The sequence below is a fragment of the Pinus tabuliformis genome, chromosome 8, assembly GCF_031772625.1.
Source record: "Pinus tabuliformis cultivar Carrire ecotype Pingquan chromosome 8, CPIR1, whole genome shotgun sequence".
NCBI lineage: Eukaryota > Viridiplantae > Streptophyta > Pinopsida > Pinales > Pinaceae > Pinus > Pinus tabuliformis.
The window spans coordinates 477414655-477434218 of NC_142294.1; the positions used below are offsets into that span (position 1 = coordinate 477414655).

The 19564-nt window shown below is 38.3% G+C and overlaps 1 pseudogene; it reads left to right on the forward strand.

The window, feature by feature from the left end:
• The first annotated feature begins 17855 nt into the window (after positions 1-17855).
• Positions 17856-18731, forward strand: LOC149236135 (cystathionine gamma-synthase 1, chloroplastic pseudogene; annotated as a pseudogene).
• Positions 18732-19564: the final 833 nt, after the last annotated feature.

Below are 19564 nucleotides of genomic sequence, written 5' to 3' on the forward strand. Positions count from 1 at the left end.
ACATTGCAGCGATTATCTGATTTCTTCAATAGTTTAACTTTGTATTCGAGTCCGAACGGGACTGTTGTCTTTAGCGCATGCAAAAATATATAACCTTTAAACTATTAAAACACCCATCCTGGAGGATTCGAATAGCCGCTCGCCTGTTATATACTCCTTACCAAATTTTCACCCGTTCTTTGTTCTTCCACCTTCCCGTTGTTGTTCATGGCAATGCCTTTACCAACCGCACTTGATGTTGAATGTAATCTTACGTTATCTTTCAAGTGAGGGTTTAGTGTTCTCACCGAGCCAAGACCATTGGACAGAGATAAAAATGAAGGCATAAGCTCTACAACGCGCAGTTGCGCCTGTTATATACTTCTTACCGGATTTGTCTTGCAGTTGCGCCTTCTTGCCTTCTATCCTGGAGGGTATGTCTTCTGATTGTAGTTGCAATAACCTTGTCTCAATGTATATTCAAATAACCTTGTGCGTATAGCGTATTAACTACAGATTGATATATATTGTATGACTGCCATTGCTAGGAATTGGATAAGAACTGTGGGTGACTACCATTGCTGGGAATTGGATAAGAACTGTGGGTGATGCGCACCGTAAAAAGGATTTTTGTTTCTTGGTTTACAAAATGCAAAGATAGTATCCTCTGGATGCCATTCTAGAGGATCTCTTAGTTATTTGGAAATTAAATTTGGAGAAGCGCTTAAGCTTTTTTTGCAGTTTTGTGGCGTATTTCATGTGGCTTAAAATCAGAGATACATCTGTCTCAAATTATTCTAAATACTTCTCTGCATGACACAATATCTGAGAGTCCAAATTCGTTTGGACTACATTCTTCAGTTTTTCTTTGGTGAACGCAGTGATGTTGAGGGTATTTTATACTGCCATATGTTATGCTTTAACATTGTGCAGAAGCATGCAAATTTATATTTGAATCTGTTGTCCCATTATATCAGGACCATATTTTTTCATTAAGAGTAAAAGTTTTGCAGTCAAAATTTTATTTGCTACAGTATGCATTCAATCATATCTATGGTGGGAATAGTTCTCACTGGCAAGGAGAACTATCCTGAATGGTCCCGGATGATAAAACACACCCTCATTTTTAATGAGTTGTGGAAAGGAGTGTGTGTAGGAGACGGAGACAATGATCCAATGCAACCTACCTCAGACAAAGAGCTCGTCATTTGGGAAAACAAGAACAACAAAGCTTATGCATTAATCGCAGCATCTGTAAATGAAGAGGTGAGTTGCCATATTTCGTCATATTCGATTGCCTTTGAAGCCTTACAAAAGCTGAAAGAACTCTATGACTCACATTCTACACTTGAAGTTGTCCAACTCATGATTAAACTCTTCACTCTTGAATTGCAAAATAATGATCCTCTTGCTCTTGCATTTGAAGTAAAGTCTATAATGCATGATATCAAATCTACTAAGGTTGAATTGGATATTCCTCTTATCGCTTTTCTCAAGGCACTTTATCCTACTTACTCCAATTATCTTGAGTCATTGCAAGCAAATGTAAATCTCAAAGATATAACCTTTGACTCTCTTGTGAAAAAGTTTGCTGAAAGAGAGAAAGCTTTTGGAAAGGAGACAACCCCTAAATCTTCTGAAGAGACTGTGCGCCTTGCTCATAAAGAAAAGCATCCTGCTCATGATTCTACAAGAGGAAGAGGTGGACGAAGAGGAAGAGGAATATATTTCAGAGGCAGGGGGGCAGACATTCTCAAGGAGAAAAGGCAGATTTGCACTGCATTCGCTGCAAAAGAAATGGATCACATGATGCCTCTACATGTAAGCTACCATGGGACAAAATTGAGCAGAAAAGAAACCAACAGAAAGGTAAAACTGATGATACAGACAAAGGTAAAGCACCTGAATCCGCTCACTAAGTTGAGGCACAATGGAACATTGGAGTAAATGAAGATTTGTTTAATGCTTCACTTGCTTCATGGAAAAATGATTGGTTTCTTGATTCAGGAGCAACCTGTCACATGACTCATAGAAAATATTTTTTTGAAGATTTCACTAACAATGTTGATGGAGCAGTATACTTTGCAGATCAATAAAAAATCAAGCCATCAGGGCTTGGCACAATCAGGGTTAAACTGCTTGGTCTTCCAGACTTTCTTCTGGATCATGTTCTATATCTCCCACAGCTCAAGAGAAACTTGCTGTCCTTGGTTCACATCTGCCAGCAAGGTCACTCCATTCATATGTTTGATGGCAAGCTTGTGGTAAGAAAAGCATCTGACCACTCACTTGTCATGAGTGGAATAGAAGAAGAAAGGCTTCTCAAACTGCAAGGAACCTCTGCTCATGCACAACATTTCTCATATAATTCTCATCATGAAGAAGGTACACTTCCATCAAGTTTATTATGGCATGATAGATTTTGACATTTGAACTATGACAGTGTCCGCTTGTTGAAGAAAAATGGTGTTGTTGGTTTGTCTACAATTCCTAGGAAACTTAAGCAATGTGATGCTTACATTCTAGGAAAGCATAGCAAACAGTCTTTTCATGATTCACATTCAAGAGCACATAGGAAACTTGAACTCATTCATTCAGATTTATGTGGTCCAATGCATGTTCCTTCTGCAAATGGAAATAAATATATCATGACATTTATTGATGACTACACCAGAATGTGTTGGGTTTATTTATTGAATAACAAATCTGATGCTTTTCAAACATTCAAGAATTTTCATAAATGGATTGAAAATGATGCACAATCTCATATTGGGTGTATTCACACTGATAATGGAAAAGAATACACATCAAATGAATTTGAAAACTATCTTCGCCAACATGGGATCAAACATCAAACAATTGTGCCTTATAATCCCCAACAGAATGGTGTAGCTGAAAGAATGAACAGGACAATCTTAAATATGGTACGATCCATGCTCTTCTTCAAAAATGTAAAGATAATGTTTTGGGTTGATGCTGTTCTATGTGCTACATATATAAATAATAGATTTCCATCTAATGCTATAAGAAACAAGACTCCTTATGAATTGTGGTATGGACATGTTCCTTCGGTAAAACATCTCAGGGTCTTTGGTTCCACCTGTTATGCTTTGATACCAAAGGTACATAGAAAAAAACTTGGTGCTAGAAGTCGTAAGTGTATCTTCCTGGGGTACTCAAACACCTCCAAAGCATATTGCCTCTATGATGAAGTAAATAAAAAGTTTGTTGTATCTAGAGATGTAATTTTTCTTGAATCATCCAAAACTGACAATGTTGTTGAGCGGCAACTTGATCGCTTGGATAGATTCGCAAAAGCAGAATCATTTCAAGAATTTGATAATCAGATTCCACATCTTGAAGGGGGGATTCCTATACTAGATCAACATGTGGAATCTTCTTCTGAAGAACACTCTCCCCCGCACAAAACTCCAACAACAGATGATGCTTTAAGTGATGTAATTGATAGAATTGGGAGACTCAATCTTGATTCAGTCCCAACTCAATCAACAGAGTAGCTTGGACCATCTCAGAAAGGTCCCCCAAAGTGGCTGACAAAGACACTTGAAATTGTTCATCCTGATGAAGTTGGAAAGGCAGGCAACAGAAATTCAAACCGGAAAAATGGAGGTGATGTAGATGACTCTAATTCACCTATTGATATGGATGTTTCTTATGATTGTGAATTGAACTTGTCTACAGATTTTGAACCAACTTCCTTCAAAGAAGCTGCTTCTCATGATGAATGGAAAGAAGCGATGCAAAAGGAGTATGATGCCCTCATAAATAACGACACTTGAAAGCTGGTTGATCCTCCATTAGGAGCCAAACCAATTGGCTGCAAGTGGGTCTACAAGAACAAGTATAAAGCTGATGGCTCACTTGACAAGCACAAAGCTAGGCTTGTGGCAAAAGGTTTTGCATAGAAGGAAGGGGTCGATTATGAGGAGACTTTTGCCCCCACAGCAAAATGGGCTACCATCCGAACACTCTTTGCACTAGCAGCTCAGAACGGTTGGAAAGTCCATCAAATGGATGTAAAAATTGCTTTCTTGAATGAAGATCTAAAAGAGAATGTTTTTATGTCCCAACCTGAAGTATTTGCTGTGAAAGGACATGAACATAAAGTATGCAAACTTGTGAAGTCCTTGTATGGCCTCAAACAAGCACTGCGAGCCTGGTATAAAAACTAACTGAGCATCTTCTGAAACTCAATTTCAATCATTTTGATCTTGATGATGCAACTTTATTTGTCAAGAAAGTTGAAAAACAGTTGTATATCTTGTGGTATATGTAGATGACCTTTTAATGACAGGGAACAATGAAAGCTACATTGCATCCATAAATAAGGAATTGGGGAAAAGTTTTGAAATGACTGATTTGGGTTATGTTCATTACTATCTTGGCATTGAAGTAACCCAACATCCAAAGTCCATATTTCTTTCTCAAAAGAAATACATTGGAGATTTGTTGAACAGGTTTGGCATGACAGAGTGCAATCCTCTTACTACTCCAATGGAACAAAACTTAAAGCTCACATCTATTGAAGGAAAGGAATTTGAGGATGCAACAAAGTACAAACAACTTGTAGGAAGTCTCAACTACCTAACTACAACCAGACCAGACATTTCATTTGTTGTTGGAATCCTCTCCAGGTTTATGCAAAAGCCTTGTGAGGGACATTGGTCTGCTGCAAAAAGAGTTCTAAAGTACTTGAAGGGAACTCAAGACTTTGGAATCAAGTACACACAGGTGGATGACTTCAGCTTGATCGGATACTCTGATTCAGACTTCGATGGAGACAAAGAAACTGGGGTATCTACTTCAGGATATGCTATGAGTCTTGGATCAGGAGCTGTCTCCTGGAGATCACGCAAACAATAAGTTCCAGCAGATTCCACAACAAAAGCAGAATACGTGGCAGCAGCTAAAGCAACAAAAGAAATTGTGTGGCTCAGGAAAATTCTTGAAGATTTGCAGGTAAAACAAGTACAATCAACTCCACTCATGATTGACAACACCTCTGCAATAAATTTGGAAAAGAACCCAAAGTTCCATGATCGAACAAAGCACATCAATACTAAATATCATCTGATTCGACATCATGTTGAGGCCAAAACAATCCATCTCCGTCATTGTTCCACAAATGAGCAAATTGCAGACATCTTCACCAAAGAGCTTGGAAGAGAAAAGCTTGAACGATTCAGAATGATGCTTGGACTCACCAACATCCCTTCAGATTAAGGGGGGGAATGTTTACACCTAATCCTTGTGATTGGGTAAATATATGTAAATAAATAAATGAGAAATGTGAACAGTCATCGGGAGATGAACTGAACAGTCTCTCCCTCATGTATATAACAGACCTACCTGATTGAATGAATAATACAAATCAGTTTTTCTGCCTAATGGAGTTACTGCCTAGCCTGACACTGAGAAAGAAATCGCTTAGATTGTGGATCTGGCTTGAGGGTGGGAAACTAGAAGAAAGGTTGTGGTGTATTTGGCCTATGGTTGGGTGGAGAGTTGAAGTACCAACTTGAGTTTCCAACCATCTCTATGCATTAGGATATTTAAGAAGGGTGTTTTCTGAAGAAATGGCATGGTGGCAGTATGACATGGCGGGAGAAACACTAGATTTTGAGCTACGTGGTAGAGCCATATACACCTTTTGGCATTGCTACGTGGACATGCTCATTTATGTGATAAGGAACAATGAGAAAATATTCAAATGGACATGACTTTAAATCCAAGAATTTGATTGCGATAAAATTTATATCGTTGGAATGCTCTTGATGAGATGAATACGATGGTAATATCTATTTTGGATTATGGCAAGACTGGGAAAAGAGAGTTTTGTGACCCCATCTTCATAATAAACCTTGGAGATTGGTTAAATTTTGATGTAACACCTTCCACTACCCGAGAATAACCCAAAGGGGTGGGTGAGTGTGTTACTAAGTGGTATTAGGGTGAAGGTTCAATAGTAGACCTGAAGAGGTTCTCATGCACACACCTAGAATGAGTATCTAACTTGCTAGCTCTTTTATGCATACAAATGTGTGTTAATTTTAAATTATAGTCGATATAATGTTTGTTTTGACATATTACTGATTGGTTATTTTATCTTTAAATCAACATACTAATTGAGATTTGATGTTTCAAATGGTTTCACATCAACATGCTTATTGCAAATAAGCCAATATGATGGGTAATTGTGTTTATTTGTATTTTCAGCTGGCTAACAACTATGTGTGTGTAAAAACACATAAGCAAACATAAAGGAACAATAAGAAAGTAGAAAGTATGAGTAGCAAAATGGAGCAATATGGCACAAATAAATCTCAACATGATCAAGAAGAAGATTCAGTTGCGAAAAGGAAAGAAGAAGACTCTCCTAATTAATGGACACCCTTAAGAGCCTAAGAGTTTATCTGAGAAGCTGCAAAGTAGATAAATAAAAGATTTTTGGAGCACAAGAAAGGCAGCAGAGGTAAACACGATAATACTGTAGATCCTATCAGACTTGGAAAGGAAAAAACAACAGGGGCTTCATGCAAACCATCTAGACAGGCACAAGTCCAAACCTATCCCATTAGAGGTCCAATGGCAAGGGTTGGATAATAATAGGGCAGGAAGTAGAAAGTCAAGGAAAAGACATAGACATGTATATGAAAGCATAGTTCTACTCAGCACTTCGGAAAGAGATTCAAGCAACCCCGACTGATCATTGATACTACAATTAAGAAACATCGTCATTAAAGAAGTAATAAGAGTTGAATATCATAGGAGTTAAAAAAGACTCCTACCTTTGCTGAGAGATAAAGAAGGCTGAAGATGCAGAGGATTCGTTTTTTGGAATGAAGAAATACTTTAGGGTGAATGACTACTCTAAGAACATGAAGGCCAACGTAGCTATTTCAGTTTCAAATGAAAAGTTGATATATGGTGGGAAGATTTGAAGAATGTTAAATACATCAGGGAGACAAAGTTGTCATGGAGAAATTTCGAGAAATACTTCTGGGATAATTCCCTATCTAAGAGGTGATATGACAGAAAGGTCAAATAATTCCATGAGCATAAGTTAGTGTAGGTCACTACTAATTAATACACCACCATGTTTATAGAATTATTGAGGTATGTATCATATATTAGAGATGAGAAGGTGAATATTCAAAGGTACCTCAGTGGGTTATTGCAAGCTTATCTAGATAGGATTAAATTTGATGAACCAAGAACACTAGAGGACACCATCTTGAAGTCAAAATATTGCTATGAATAATCCAAACACAAAATTGAATTTCAAACATATTGGAAGAAGAATGATAAGTTAAAATTCAAAGGAAAAGGGCCAAAGTACTTAGGCTATAAGCAAGGAGGGAAGAATGGGAAGTTCACCACTTCTGCCACGAATGAGCATCATCAAAATTCCATAATGATAAGTAGAGAAGAACCCTCAATATCAGCAAAAGAAGAGGCTGGAGGATCCAGGGAAGGGCTTGTACAGTGTTGGACTTATGGCGAAAACCATATGTGGAGGAACTATCCTCAAACATACTAGACTGGCACAAAGTTATCCAATATACAAGAAGCAATAACAATGAATGATTGGCCCAAAATTATGATAGCCCCGTCACCTCTCACCTTTATAAATGTTGTAATATTTTGAAAGAAAATTTAGGCACATGGGTTGAGGAAAAGGGACATTGATTCTAGAGCTAATGAGGATTTTTCTTGGGACATATTTTAGGTTCTTACTACAACCATGAGGACTAAGGAATGACGAGAAAAGGGTAGGTGACATCACAGGGATTGGCTTGTAAGACTTGGTAGGCATACACAAGTTAATCAACAATGACAAGGCCAACTAACATAAAAATCATCTAAAACATAATGAAAAAGTGGGATGCATTTGATTGGCTAATACATTTTTTGGCCCGACTGGCAAAATAACATAAAAAGGAAGAATTCGAGCCACTATAAGAGAGGTTGGAGGAGGATTTAATGAGGGAAAACAAGTAACACAAGGAGGGAGTTAAAGAGTAGGGAAACCCAAAAAAATAGGGAGATGACATTGTTGGTGTGTGTTCGACTGGAGGACTTGTCCCTGTACCCACTAGAATTATTGGATCAATTGGCAGCTTGGGCTTTGTCCTTGGAGCAATCTGTTGGGTCCCCATAATACTAGTGATTACCCCATTACTATTGTAGTTATACCCCTTATTAATATTTTTGTGCCCCTATTGCCCCCATATTGTTATTACTGTGCCCCATAGAATCCCTCTATTGTTATTTTTGTGGCTTTATATTATTATTGTTAGGTCGACTAGATTATATTGTAACTCCTTAGACTCCTATATATAGAAAGGAGGTTTTGTCATTTGAAGCATCCAAGAATTGTTCATTTATGTAATGTAAAGGAGGTTGCCCCCTTGAAGAGGCTGAATTCTAAGGCGTTGATCTATCTTTTCTATCTTTTCTTGAGCTGGTTTCATAACATTTGGTATCAGAGCTTTGGATTCTAGGGTTTTGCTACTCCAAACAGGTCATCGTGGCATTTTCGCTTTAACTTCTTTTCTGCGACGTTTCAGAAGTTTAAAAAAAAAACCCATTTGAGAAGAAATTGTGCTGAACCTTGGGTCCAAATTTCAGAGCTTTTCGCGCTATATTTGAGGAGATATGATCTGAGGAAGTTGGTCTTTTTGCAGACTCCTGAATTACATTCCAAACATGTGACCTGGGGAAATCTTCATAACTTTCTTTCTGAGCATCGGATTGAAATTTCGAAAGAAGTTACAGAAAGAGGATGGACTGTAGTTTTCTTGTATATATTTTTCAGAGTCAAAGGTTGGAACAGTGACATGTGGCACTTCATACAAGTTCGCTCTACTGAACTAGTCTACAATCAGGTCACTGCGGGAGATTGTGCATAACTCTTTCTTGGAGAATCCAATTTGGATTAGACTAGTGGCATTGGAAAGAGGACACAGAAGGCTACTACAGGTCAGAATTTCAGAACTGGATGATTCGAAATTACAGAGATACATCAAATTCAATATCAGGCTTCTACAAAGTGAAAAAAGGTGTGTAGTTTTTTTTTTTTAAATTTTTGCGTAAGCTTGGTTTGAAGGAATTCAAAGGGCATAGTAAAGCATTATTATCGGTAATTGATGCCCCAAGGAAAGAAAATGCAAACACCTAGTAAGCAACCTGAAAGCTCTAGCATGACTTATGAAGAAGAGGAAGAAATGCAACATGATATATCAAAATTACGAGACCAAGTGTCACTTGCACAAAAAGGAACAGAATCTAAGATGGATGGTTTAAAGAAAGATGTAGAAGCTAAGATGGATGGTTTAAAAAAAGGCGTAGAAGCTAAGATGGATGATTTGAAGATAGATTTGAAGACAGACATGGAAGAATTGAAGAAGTTGCTACAAGAAAGGGTCACTAATGGTGAAAGGGTAGTAAAGGAAACTCATGATGAGAACAAAAGAAATGTTAATCATGATTCCATAGACTCTAATGTTGGATTGAAGACCCACCATATTCCAAAAATCGATATGAGGAAGTTTGATGGCAAGGATCCCGCAACATGGATATTACAGATGGAGCAATTCTTCGATCTCAATAATGTGCAAAACACACAAAAGGTACGTATGGAAACTTTATATTTGGAACCAAATCAGTTTGTATGGTATCAATGGCTTTGCTCTCGTAAACAATTTATCACTTGGGCAATTTTTACGGAAGAATTGATAGCACATTATGAGGATACAAAAAGCAACACTTTTTTTAGCCAATTGATAAGTCTCAAACAAAAGGGTTCAATAATGGAGCACATTGAGGAGTTCCAAAAATTGAACATAAGGGTAAAAGATATTCGAGAGGAGCATAGGATTGATGTGTTCATAGGGTCTTTAAAGGATAATATCCAACATGATGTTCGCCTTTGGGAACCTGATTCATTAGAGAAGGCATTCAGGTTAGCAAGAAAAATGGAAAGCAAAATTATGGCAACCAGGAAGCATACCACTCACAACTATAAAGACGGAAGTGTTGTTGCCCCTAGTCTTCCACAACCTATAAGGTTGACACCACAACAATTGGAAGAAAAAAGAGCAAAAGGGCTTTGTTACAATTGTGATAGCAAATACACTAAAGGTCATAAGTGTGCTGAGAAGAAATTATTCTACATAGATTGTGAAGAGGAAGAAGAAAAGGAGCAAGAAAGGTCAAAAGAAGAGGATATACTCCAGGAACAAAGCCTAGATGAAGAACAAATAAATCCGACCATATCTTGTAATGCATTGGCGGGAATTACCACTCCTCAAACCATCAAGATAGAAGGACAAATCAAGAAGAAAAAGGTAATAGTGTTGATTGATTCAGGAAGCACCCACAATTTTATTCATTTTAAGGTAGCAAAAGAATTGAATTGCTTCCTATATCCAGCACCAGAGTGTCAAGTGATGATTGCAAATGGAGGAACAATAAATTGCTCTGGAAAGTGCCATAATATCAAGCTATCCATGGGAGAATATGTATTGACTAGCCCAATGCTTTCCATTCCAATGGGAGGTGTTGATGTTGTACTAGGAGTCCAATGGCTACAATCCTTGGGTACAATAGCTTTTAATTTTCAAGAAATTTTCATCAAATTTTCTATGGAAGGAAAGGAAGTTGAATTAAGGGGTATTGCAGGGAAACCAGGAAAGATAATCAGCTCTAATGGTATGACAAAGCTTCTAAAAAAGGAGCAAAGAGGTGTAATTGCACAATTATGTTCGCTAGATGTTTCCACATCGGAATCATCTATTTCTCCAGATCTCCAAAAAGTCCTGGACAATCATTCCAAGGTATTTGAGACTCCCAAAGGTCTCCCACCTATGCGTGATCATGATCATGCTATTCATCTGATTCCAGGAAGTGTTCCTCCAAACATCAGGCCGTACAGATATCCCTATGTCCAAAAGAGTGAAATTGAACGTATGGTTGCAGAAATGCTAGAGGCTGGTATAATTCAACCGAGTCAAAGTTCTTTCTCTGCTCCAGTAGTATTGGTGCACAAGAAGGATGGATCATGGCGCATGTGTCCGGATTATAGGGAGCTCAACAAGCTCACTATTAAAGATAAGTTCCCCATTCCTGTCATTGATGAATTACTGGATGAATTGCATGGATCAATTTACTTCACCAAGTTGGATCTTCGTTCAGGATATCATCAAATCAGAATGAAGATTGAAGACATTCCGAAAACAGCATTTAGAACTCATGAGGGTCATTATGAATTTTTGGTCATGCCTTTTGGCCTTACCAATGCACCTTCAACATTTCAAGGTTTGATGAATTCAATTTTCAAACCATTCCTTAGAAAATTTGTGTTAGTATTTTTTGATGATATACTAATCTACAGCAAGTCTTGGAAGGATCATGTTGAACATGTTGACAGGGTGCTACAACTATTGGAGGAGAAACAATTATATGCAAAAAGATCCAAATGTTTCTTTGGAGTCCAGGAGGTGGAATATCTGGGTCATATTGTATCTCATGAAGGAGTTAAGGTAGACCCTAGCAAAATTAAAGCCATTAAGGAATGGAAAATCCCCACATCCATAAAGCATCTGCAAGGATTTCTTGGGTTGACAGGGTATTATCGCAAGTTTGTTAAGAATTATGGGAGAATAGCAGCACCTCTAACAACATTATTGAAGAAAGATGCATTTTCATGGACTCCGGAAGCAACAAAGGCCTTTGAACATCTTAAAGAGGCAATGTGCCAAGCACCGGTCTTAGCTACACCGGACTTCACAAAAACCTTTATTGTGGAATGTGATGCTTCAGGAAATGGAATTGGTGCTGTTCTAATGCAAGATGAAAGACCCATTGCTTTTGAAAGTCGTCCAATCAAGGGAAAGTTTTTAAGCAAAGCTATTTATGAGAAGGAAATGTTGGCAATACTCCATGCACTTAAGAAATGGCGACCCTACCTAATGGGAAGACACTTCAAGGTAAAAACGGATCATGATAGCCTTAAATACTTTTTAGAACAAAGATTATCCTCTGAAGAGCAACAAAAGTGGGTCACAAAGATGTTGGGTTATGACTTTGAAATCATCTACAAAAAAGGGAAGCAAAATGTGGTGGCAGATGCACTCTCAAGAAAGGATGAGGATGTGGAAGCATTGTTGTGCGCCATTTCTATTATCCAACCAGATTGGATAAATGAAGCAAGGGAGGAATGGAAGAATGACGAAGAAGTGTGGGCACTTATTCGAAAGTTACAACAAGATTCCAGTACGTCTGATACATTTAGCTGGAAAAATGATTCGTTATGGTACAAAGATCGCTTATACCTCTGTAAGAATTCCCAGCTAAAACAAAAGATTCTTATGGAATTGCACACTTCTCCCTTAGGAGGGCACTCAGGATTTTTAAAAACTTACCACAGGGTTAAGAAGGAATTTTTTTGGGATGGCCTTAAATCAGATATTCAAAAGTTTGTGGCGGAATGTTTGGTTTGCCAACAAAATAAAGTTGAAACAATTAAGACACCGGGTCTATTACAACCTTTATCCATTCCAAGCCAACGTTGGGAGGAGGTTTCAATGGATTTTATCACAGGTTTACCCAAGTCTGAGGGAAAGAGTGTCATCATGGTGGTAGTTGACAGACTTACCAAGTATGCACACTTTTGTGCATTATCACATCCATTTAAAGCCAGTACAGTTTCTACTGCATTTATGGAAACAATTCAAAAGCTACATGGAAACCCAAAGATTATTGTAAGTGACAGAGATCCCATTTTCACTGGAAATTTTTGGACAGAATTATTTTCTTGTCTTGGTACTCAGTTAGCTCATAGCTCATCTTATCATCCTCAATCTGATGGGCAAACTGAGATAGTAAACAAATGTTTGGAAGGATATCTTCGTTGCTTTGTATTTGATAAACAAACACAATGGGTCAAATGGTTGCCTCTGGCTGGTATAACACTTCCTTCCATACAACAACAAAAATGACCCCATTTATGGTACTTTATGGGTATCAACCACCATCCATCACATCATATTTAAGAGGAAATTCTAAGGTTCAGGCAATGGAACATCACATTGAACATCAACAACAAGTCCTCCAACTCTTAAAGGATAACCTCGTGTTGGCACAGAATAGAATGAAACAACAGGCAGATCAACATCGCAGTGAAAGAAGTTTTGATGTAGGTGATTGGGTATTCCTACGCATACAACCATATAAGAAAATGTCCCTCAAGCAAGCTAAGAAGGATAATAAATTATCACCGAAGTATTATGGTCCGTACAAGTTGTTGCAAAAGATTGGTACTATGGCATACAAATTGGAGCTTCCTGCAGCTTCTCGATTGCACCCAGTTTTCCATGTTTCATGTTTAAAGAAGGTTATAAGCGACAAGCTACTATTTCAAACAATATTGCCAGAACTTGACGAGGAAGGAAAAATTATATCCGAACCGGAAGCAGTCAGAGAAACAAGAACTCGACAGCTACGAAATCGATCAATTTCAGAGTATCTTATCAAGTGGAAGAACTTATCCACTGAAGATTCCACATGGGAGGATGAGAATTTTATGCAGAAGTATCCAGAACTACTCAAGCGTTGAGGACAACACTTTTTTGAAGGAGAGGGGCATGTTGGGTCCCCATAATACTAGTGATTACCCCATTACTATTGTAGTTATACCCCTTATTAATATTGTTGTGCCCCTATTGCCCCCATATTGTTATTATTGTGCCCCATAGAATCCCTCTATTGTTATTTTTGTGGCTTTATATTATTATTGTTAGGTCGGATGGATTATATTGTGACTCCTTAGACTCCTATATATAGAAAGGAGGTTTTGTCATTTGAAGCATCCAAGAATTGTTCATTTATGTAATGTAAAGGAGGTTGCCCCCTCGAAGAGGCTGAATTCTAAGGCGTTGATCTATCTTTTCTATCTTTTCTTGAGCTGGTTTCATAACACAATCCCCTTATGCCCTGGAATTTGGCTTGGGGATACATCTGCATAAGAGGTTTTATCATAGTTAGTAAATGGTTGGGAGCTAAGTTTTGTCACTAATTCATTGCCCATCCTAATTCAAGATATAAGTTCTCACATGCTAATGGCATTACAAATTACTATTATTGTTGAATTCACACTGGATTGTGTTTGCCTATGTAAGTTTGGAATATATTATTAGTTGATGTTCTGAAATATTAATAATGTATAATGTGAAGTTCCATGTTATGCATGCAACATACTATGTATAATTATATGTTTTGTGTATAGAGGGTTTGGAATGCTTACAATGCGTTGAAATTCAATGATATGTGGCCTATGGAATGCTTATAGAATGATCTACGAGTAATGGTCAACATGCCTTTTAGTATGTTGTGTATCTGGTATATTGTATGATGTGGGTGTAAATATAATTGGTTTCAATGCTTGTCCTCTAATTTTTACACCTGCAGTGCCATGGTTCATCATCATGCCAACAACGAGCATATTTCATTATGCTCACAGTGCAGAGCTTTACCACCTAACTGATTGTGGGCATGGTTCTTCATAACTACAGAGCCAAATCTCCCCATTGAGCCAACTGTGAACAAAAGACTTCCACTGGCCTCCCGTTTGGGCACTATGTGTGCCAATCTATAAATTTATTCTCTAGCGATCTATAAAGGCGATTCAATAGGACCTCATTGATTCAGACACTGTGTATATGCACTTGGGCACCTATGATGTGGATTATGCCTAGTTTGGGCTACCACATGAGAATCAATGCCACTTTGGTTGGGGACCCACTAACTAAGAGAATGGTTGGGTCATCGGGTGAGGGTTGGGCCATGGATTCGGTCACCCTAACGTGTATGTTGATTTCTGCCCCAATGCTAGGTGTTCCACCAAGTTGACGCAACACATAACCTAATATTATAATAATTAATCATTCATTAATATAATTCATTTTTTGTAGGGACGTTAAATAATTCAACCGCTCAATATGTAGTGTACATGGATCAGTCAGACCACCAAACTCTTATTCTAACAATCCTTTCATGGCATAGAGGATGGTAATGTGACTCCAATCCCAAGTTTATGCTAAAATTATGACTAAAGGTTCTTCACTATCTTTTGGAATGAGCTTGGAAAATGTTACATGAGGCTTCAAACCTATAGGAAAGTTTACATGTACACACATTTTCTCGTACTTCTTGCCATTGTGATTGGATAGGACAATTTCATTTTTGACTAGGCTGTGTGGAGTTATGATTGATTAAAAATTGTTGTCATTGTCTAAAGTACTACCGATTTTTCTTGCTTACTGGATTTTTTGTATTAGAGGGTGTTGAAAATAGCAACAAGAAATGATAAAAATAGAATCCAGAATATTCCAATTTTAATTTGTCCTTGAATTAAAATTGTAAATTAAAATTCGAATTTAGTCTCACCAGCTATTTGAAAAATAATTAATTAATTCATCTTGAGTTAATTAGTTGGAGAAATTTGAGCTAGAAGTCTTTGTGAAGTCATGCAACAATTATCCCTTAAATTAAGGAGATTATACCTTAATTAAGGAGATAAAATTGAGTTATATTTGAGTTGTAATTAGTTAGCTCAGTTTACTGAGTTAAGTCCAGTTAAATTAGTTCCAAACTATTTGAGGAACTAATTGTGAGTTATCAGTCAGTTGATGCATGCATGCACTTGTTGGACACCTAATCCTCAATGGGTTAGTGTGGAAGCTGAATGGACAAAAGGAGTCCAAGAGACCTTGGGATGTGAAACCCAACGGTCACCACATGTACTATAAATGTATATCTCTTGTGAATAAAAATTGTACTTGGATGTTTTATCTTTCATATTTCTGGTTGCCCATGTGTGTTTAACATGGTATCAGAGCAGGTACCTTCCTGACCTACTCAAATCTTGTGTGAGCCACAAGTTTTGTGGCATTTGTGTGCATTTCATCTCTCCCATCTATTACTTTACTGCCATTCTCAGCCTGGCATGAAAAACACTTAGAGCGGCATGTGAATTCGTGCATTTCCATTCGTGACCCATCGATTCAATGCATGATAATCTATATTCCTTTGAAATAGAGTTGTGACTCCCAAGGGGAGATTGTTTCCTCTTGTTCCCATAATATGTGAAGTACAATACAACTGTTAATGCCAGCGCAAATCCTCCACTGGAGCAACCTATTATTATAATGGCTGACTTCTTTAGACCATGGGGAAAATGTTTGCTACGAGGTCCATCGTTGCAATAACATACCAATGGCTCAGTTGAATCTGAAACATTGTAACCGCATATCCCTCCACTTGCAGCCAAATATTAAATCCACCAGACATCGAAGTCTGATCATATTCTGTATTTGGAGAGCACAATTTGTTTGAGGAAGCACGTCCGTCTGGAATTTCAAGATTCATTGTCTCCCTAGTTCTTTGCCACCTCTTCATCTTTGTCCACTGGGGTGAACTGCCTTTTCTACGCAGATGACAAAATGAAGGGCTTTTGCTCGAAAAAATTGCTATTCTAGTCCCTAACAATAAAGAACTTGTTGGTATGACAAGAGAACTTCAATATTGTGTAATTCCCGTCATGAATCGCAATTACTGGACTTGAGTTATGTTTACAGTCAATCTGAAAGTTGGGGAGACCGACCGCATCCATGATTCCCTATACTGAAAGGATACCAGATAGTCTTGGTGACATTGGCGCAGTGGAAGCGTGGAGACCAAGCAGTGAACATGAAACAGTTTGAAAGTTGTGGAGGATTGAACGATGGTGCACTTAGGAGTGATTGTCGAAGGCTCAAAATAAGGTAATATCGCTCCTCCTACGAGCATGGATTACACATTGTTGGCCTGACTGTGTTTTGGAAAACCATCATTGTTCTGGCATCGTGGCATCAAACCACCATACCACCCATCGTGGCTCCACCGAACAGTTTCTACCAGTCTACAGTTTACATAACCCCAATACGCTACTCTCTGTACCTGTCAGATTGCAGGACCTAAATTTGGCTCTGCCCTGCGAAATCCTGGTATATACGTTGGATTTCTCTGTGCGTTATACATTGGCTATTGTCAAATCTCATCATTAGCTGAATTAGGCATTACTTTCGCCTGATGCAGACAGTCGCTTGAGGCATTCATATCCTTTTTAAACCCTCTTCTGCTCTAAATACTCTGTTTGTTATGGACCAGGGTCCATCTCAAAACTCGTGGACGTAGTTCACACTCGCACCATTTTGTGTGACTTGAGTTCCAGACTATGTAAGACTTAAAGAACATAGGCCAATTTTTTGAGTGTCAAAGTCATCCAGCGGAGCAATAAATTCCTCACGCAGCACCTCTGTTCGACCAAAGTCATTCCGGGGAGAGCTGAACATCTGTTACGACATTATCAGCACCAGTGCCAACCAAAACGGCATCGGTGAGACCTGAGTTAAATTCTGGGTAGAGTTGAACATCTGTTACGACATTATCAGCACCAGTGCCGACCAAAACGGCATCGGCGAGACCTGAGTTAAATTCTGGGTAGATTTGAACATCTGTTACGACATTATCAGCACCAGTGCCAACCAAAACGGCATCGGCGAGACCTGAGTCAAACCCGACTCCCAAATCCAGGCCCGCTAATTTCTGCAAAGATGCCGCCATAGTTGGATCCGAAGTCGAGACTGCCTTTCTAATGACCATATCACATACGGACTCCTTACATAACCTCCATTCTCAGGTTCAGTATAGCACCATGTACAACAATGAAAATAAAACAAAACAAAATCTTCGCAGGTAAGCATCGTATTAAAATCATGTCTGTACTCCTCACTAGTAGGTCGTAGGTTCAACAAATGCCGCTATTTGCTGCATATCACAATATGATAGCAGGTATCTCATCAATATGCTTCGTGTGGCAAACGTGCATGTTCCATGGTATGTTGAATGCAAAGTTGAATAGTTGAACGCAATATGTTGGTTATATGGTGTGAATACCTGCATTGAATGATCAAACCTGCTCTTTTAATCTATGTGCATTGGTCGTTGAGTATGTATGTTAGTTTGGCATAAGCGTTGGTTGGAGAAATATTGGTGGACATGCAGGCATAGTTTTTCTCAGAATTTGTTATCTTGGATTCGAATTCTCTCTGAGCGTGAATACGTAGCGTCCATAACGCATTGAACCGTTGGCTCCCAGTGCTGTTCGAAGAATGATGGCTTAATTCATTTGATACACAAACCCTTATCTTCGATGTATTGATATTGAGCTGGTCTCCAAGATTTGTCATAAAAAGGATGTATTGGTTTGTATAGATTGTACTTTTGCAACGCCTGTTAACCAGAAAGCGTTAGCACTCGGCGCAGATATTGTATTGCATTCGGTAACTAAATATATTGCAGGTCATAATGATGTTCTTGCAGGCAGTTTGAGTGGTTCAAACAAGGTTATTGGCACAGTACGTGCTTTGCACAATGTCTTGGGAGGTGTATTAAGTCCAAATGCAGCGTACTTGTTTCTTCGTGGCATAAAGACCCTGCATCTTCGTGTACAACAACAAAATTCAACAACTTTAAGGATTGCCCGCACTTTAGAGGCACATCCAAAGGTTTCTCATGTCCATTGGTATTTCGAAGATTTCCATCCTCATCCATTCCATCAAAGAACTGAGACATTTCTATTAATGTGGTCTGAGCTGTTAAAAGGGCACCCTCATCAATTGGAGGATTAATTGGAACGACAGAGTTCAATGTTCATAAGCATTGGGGGCTGTCTATATTCTTTAAAGTTGCGGTTATTTGGCATTGTGTGAGATATTTGTGCAACATTGTCATTAAATGGAGCAAATTGATGATGCATTACAGTTATTAAATAGTCTAATCTTTTCCACTGTTGATGGGACAGTCAAAATCAGTAAGGATTTTCTCTCAGAAATTCAGACATGTCTACAAAATGCACAGGAAAAGATTGATTTTTTGCAGCTTGAATCACAGCTACAGCAAGAAGAGCTACATCAAAATAGACATCATTCTGAACCTGTTTTTGTTCAGAACATTGATACAACCACCCATCAGCAGCAAGTCAATAATGTTACTGTTCATTCAAATAAAGCAGCAGTTGTACATGCAGATGCAGAAACTCAGTCTGCACTTCCCAAGCCCATCATTAGACCTTGGGAACAACTTGTCCACAACAAGCACAGAACTGGTCTTGGATATGAAAAGGACTTGTCCTTTCATATTCTAGACTACTCAAAGCATATTCAGTTTCAGAGTGTTGGATTCATTCATGACAGTTCACCTGCTCCTCATGACAGTTCACCTCCAGCTGTTCCAGACTCTGCCTCTCTTCCACAACAGCAACAACAACAATAGATCATGAAATGACAACACTGTGACCGAGTTGGCCATTTGAAAGATCACTGTTTTGATCTTCATCCATGTAATCATTGTCATAAAACCAGTCATTCTTCACATAGATGCTTCAGAAACAAACGTTCTGCAAGAACAAAGATTCATCTTGGATGGATCGCTTCTTGGCAATGGGCATCAAAAGCCAAGAAGA